Genomic DNA, 5,187 nt, shown 5'->3' on the forward strand with positions numbered 1-5,187 from the left:
GAGGTTGAGAAACTCAACAGGATTTTTAACAGCCTCAAGAGATTATTTGGACAAAATATGTAATCCAGAGTATGCCAAGGGAGAGAGCTAGGTAGTCATCATCCACTAGGCTTTGCATTGAAATCCCAAAGAACTAACTCTATGGAAGAAATGTGAATCAGAAGTAATTCCAGTCTGGCAGAAACTGAAGCCCAGCTTCAAATAAACTCAATTATTAAAATGGAATTAAGGAAATCTTACATTGTTAGTGTCCCTAACTACCTGCCAGAGGAAACATAAATTTGTTCTGGAGTAAGATAATATCATTTAAGGCCTCAAATTATTTTCACAATGTCTTAATATATGGTGTCTTGCACTCAATAAAATAACCAGTCACATGAGGAGATAAAATGACATGAGTGAAAACCAAGTGGGGAAAACCCCTAATAATAGAAACAGACTCACAGGAGCATCATGAACTTATCTTTAGGATTCTTACTACACTCAAGGAGATTAAGGACAGATTAGGAAATTTGACAGAAAATTGTAAGCCATGAAAACAAACCAAACTGAAATTCTAAAACTGAATGTACATGGTAACAGAAATGAAAAACTCTATGGATGGGCGGGGGGGTGGGGTGGGGGCTGCCTTACTGGCTCAGTCAGAAGAGCATGTGACTCTTGATCTCAGGTTTGTGAGTTCAAGCCCCATGTTGGGTACAGAGATGACTTAAATAAATAAATAAATAAACTAAAAAAAACCCACACACCCCAAAACTCAATGGAGGGACTTAATAACTGATTAGGCAGAGTTGAAGAGAGTACTTGTGAGCTAGGAGATAAGTAAAAGTGATTACCAGAATAAAGTATAGAGAAAAAACGAATGCAAGAAGGTTATGAAATAGGAGATATAGTGAGAACATTGGCATGAGTGGCTGGAGCCCGGAAAGAAGCGGAGGAGAGAGAAAATGGGACAAAAGCAATATTTGAAAAGACACTGACTGAGAATTTTCCAAATCTGTTGATGAATATCAAACCACAGTTTCAAGAAGCACTATCAACCCTAACTAGGATAACTATAAGGAAAACCACACTTAGCCTAATTTTAGTAAAAGTATTGAAAACCGAGACAAAAAGAAAAAAATCATAAAGTAGCCACAGGAACCTCATGAACCAAGAATTAGAATGAGATTTCCCTTCTTTCATGAGAACAATGGAACTTTCTACAAAGTTCTGAAAGAAAATAAATTTCCAACCTAGATTTCTAAACATTAAAAATAGAGCTTTCAATAATGAAGATGTAATCAAGATATTTTCAGACCAACACCTTACGAAAAAAAAATTTTTTTCCAGTAGGCATGCATTATGCCCTGGAAGGAACACTAAAGATTTTTTTTTTCAGGTAATGGGAAAATGAAATCAGATGGAATCTAGGGGATGCAGGAAAGAATAAAGACCAACCAACAGGGTAAATGCGTATAAATGTAAATGACTGTATAACACAATAGTTATAATTCTTGATGGGCCTAAATATATGTAGAATTAAAATATACAACAACAATGTCAAGAGAGGGTTAAATGAAGATAAAAAGGTTTAAGTTTCATACATTGCACAGTAAGAAGTAAAAGTGCCAATTAATGTTAGATTTTGCTAAGTCAGTGATGCTGTACTCCAGTGTAACTTCTAAAAATAGTAAAAAAAAAAAAGTATAACTGCTGTAGGGGGGAAACTGGAATAATTAATAATCTCAATCTGAAAGAAGGTAATATAATAAAGAAATTTAGAACAGAACTGGTAAGTAATAGGGCGCAAACAGTAAAATGGTAGAAGTTCAAATGTTTCAATAATTATGTTACATATATATGGTGCAGATGCTATCATTAAAAGCAAAGGTCACCAGACTGGATAAAAAAACAGCAAATATGCATTGCTCTCAAAACACACACCTAAAAATAAGGGAAAACAGAAAGTTGCAAGTCATAGGATGGGAAAATATATACCATACAAATATTAATCTAAAGAAAGCTGAATAGATAAATTACTATCAAAATAGGCAAGTTTTTTGAGGAAATTTAAGTTTGCTGAGGAATGGGTGAAGAACTAGAGGGGGGCGTTGGTTCAAGCCAGTTTATTTATTTGTTTTTTAATACTGTTTCCTGACGGGAATACTACAGTGGAGACAGGTAAATTGATGACACAGGAAAGATGTCTATAAGTTCTTTGAGTAGAAAAAGCGATGAGATTTGGCGCCGCAACAGAAGTGTTGACCTTAGGGACAGGGACAATGCTTTAACAAGCAGAGGATAAAGGCACGAGGTGTGTGTATATTGGTAGATAGATTTCTAAGAAGATGAGACAGTTCTCTTCTGAGTACATCTATTTCCTAAAAAAAAAAAAAAAAAAGTACCAGTGGAGTGTAGGAGGAGAGATTATTATTGGTTGGAGCAGAGGGATGGTGTGATACAGTTTTAACAATAGGAAAAACAGACTTCCTATGGAAATATATAAAGGTCATAGGTTGAGAGTTGAGAGCAACGTTGAGAGTTCACATAACATTTGTTAATGATCCGTGTCAAGCAGGGCTAGTCAGTGTGGTTGTTGTAGGTCTTTTCCAGCCAAGTCCATGTGCATTGAGGATGCAAAGAAGGTGAAGAGTTTACTCTGTGCTCGGGTGAAGTGAGGTAAGATGTGTGCATAGTTTCTCTTCCCAGACCAAAGGAGACCCTCACCCCTCCTTCTGTCCTCTTAGAGGTATTGGCGATGAGGTGTTGAGTGGTTGTAGGGCTGGTTCTGCTGAAAAGAACGTCTCGGCAAACCCCATCTGACCCCACAGCTGCTTGTCCACTGAAATGAGGAGAATTACTTAGCGCTTTTGGTTCTCAGCTGTGGGCCTAGTTGCCAAATTTGAGACAAAAGGCAAGAACCCACTTTTAACTTCACGTCATTGTGACATCTGTCTGCAGGGAAGGAACAAGCAGAGGCACTTAGATCCTGGCTTGTGGGACCAGCTCTAGGGCCCAGAAGGGTAAGTCATCCCCTCTACCTGTGGGTTATATCAGTGTCACCTTTACGTTATCAATATTTTCCTCCTTTACCTGAGCGACTTTGAGTAGGTTTCTGTGCTTTGCAAATAAGTAATCTTTGACAAAAAGATTAGTTCCCTTGTGTGTATAAGTGAGGAGTGGTTTTCAAACTGTGCACTGTGGAGTCCAAGTTGTCACAGAGGCTTGTGAGCAGGATGGAAGAAGGAACAAAGAAGTATGGCTTCTGGTCCTACTAGCCCACTTCAAATCTGACCTCTATTACATGCTGGGCTTTTGTTAGGGATTTTGCTTAAAAATGTTGTATTAAAGGGGTACCTGGGTGGCTCAGGAGGGTTAAGCATCCAACTCTTGATTTCGGCTCATGTCATGATCTCAGGGTCATGAGATTGAGTCCCATGTAGGTGTCTGGGCTGGGCATGGAGTCTGCTTGGGATTCTCTCTCTCCCTCTCCCTCTGTCCCTCCCCTGCTCTCTTTCTCTCTAAAAAAAAAAAAAAAAAAAAATTGTATTAAAAAAATGAAAATAGAACCTACTCTTCCAACACATACACTGTGTAAATCCATTAATATTTATCTTTTGTGGTCAGAACTTCATGCTACAAGACAGGGAAGGTCTGAAGTCATTTCCCAGATTATGGGCCAAGGCATCAGGAATCCCTGAGTTTAGCTTCCTGGTTCTCCGACTCTCAGATCTTGTTCAACCAGCCACTCCCTGATCTGGAGGTGCAGGGGAGCATTGGTTCTGGGAAGATCAACAGGTTCTTCACATTACAATACCGTCACCTGTGTTTTCTTTCCCTTCTTCTCTCTCTTTAGTATTATCCAGAACTACAAACATTTTGCTGAGGGAGCCTCATTTCAGTGGGGGTCATGCCTCCGGGCAAGGGATTAGCAGCTCAGGTGATCTCATCGGTCTCTTCCAGGTCAATAATTTTACAGCTACATGAACTGGCAACTTGTTTTGGCACGGTTAAAATGGGCATCCATTAATAGTTCTGGGAATCTCACAACTTACTAGCAAGAAATGTGAGGACCCCCTGACCAGCTGAAGAAGTAGAATGAGCTGAGAAGAAAGGACTGAACTTTAGCCTCGGGTCATGTGTAATGGTCACAAGTCAGTGATTCATTAATTTCTTCAAGCATAGGATTATTTTCCACAAATGGATCACATAATTTATTACCTCTTCAGAGGGTCTCTTGAAAACACCTGGAAAAATTGGCATGAAGAAGGAAGACTTCTAGTTAACCGAGTAAAACTTAACATTAAATCCAAGCTGGAAAATTTCTAATGCTTGTATTCTGAAGACCAGTTTTAGGAGAAGGAGCTACTACAACTTGTTCATTTTCTTGGAAGAAAATTCCAGAGTTAATGTTACCAATGAAAATCACATATTTTTGTTATTAATTTATATGTTTAATTTTATAGATCCTGTGCTTAATAATTCTTTACAGGCTTCCTCAGATGTGTGGTCTATGGTCTGAAAATCAGATCAGAATCATACATTTCTTTTTTTATTTTGTCTTAAAACATTAAATGAACTCATTATTAAAATAGTAAAAAGAGGGGTGCCTGGGTGGCTCCGTCGTTAGGTGTCTGCTTTCGGCTCAGGTCATGGTCTCAGGGTCCTGGGATGGAGCCCCGCATCGGGCTCCTCTCTCACGGGAAGCCTGCTTCTCCCTCTCCCACTCCCCCTGCTTGTGTTCCCTCTCTCACTGTCTCTCTCTCTGTCAAGGAAATAAATAAAATCTTAAAAAAAAATATAGTAAAAAGACATCATTTTAACAATTTTTTTTAAATGAAAGACTGTAAGATTCCTATAGAGCAAATGCTTAAAGAAAATAAACCCTAGAGGGAAAGGGCGCAGGGTTTGAAACATGGCGGTCGACGTGGATCAGCAACAAACTACCAACACTGTAGAAGAGCCCCTGGATCTCATCAGGCTCAGCCTGGATGAGCGAATTTATGTGAAAATGAGAAATGACAGAGAGCTTCGAGGCAGATTACATGCTTACGATCAGCATTTAAATATGATATTGGGAGATGTGGAAGAAACTGTGACTACTATAGAAATTGATGAGGAAACATACGAAGAGATATATAAATCAACAAAACGGAATATTCCAATGCTTTTTGTCCGGGGAGATGGTGTTGTACTAGTTGCCCC

The 5,187-nt window shown here is 38.8% G+C and overlaps 1 pseudogene; it reads left to right on the forward strand.

Annotated features, from left to right (window-relative positions):
* The first annotated feature begins 4,879 nt into the window (after positions 1-4,879).
* Positions 4,880-5,187, forward strand: part of LOC145716418 (U6 snRNA-associated Sm-like protein LSm3 pseudogene) — a 3,380-nt pseudogene continuing 3,072 nt past the window's right edge.

Source organism: Leptonychotes weddellii, chromosome 12, assembly GCF_054177405.1.
Source record: "Leptonychotes weddellii isolate Sample4059 chromosome 12, ASM5417740v2, whole genome shotgun sequence".
NCBI lineage: Eukaryota > Metazoa > Chordata > Mammalia > Carnivora > Phocidae > Leptonychotes > Leptonychotes weddellii.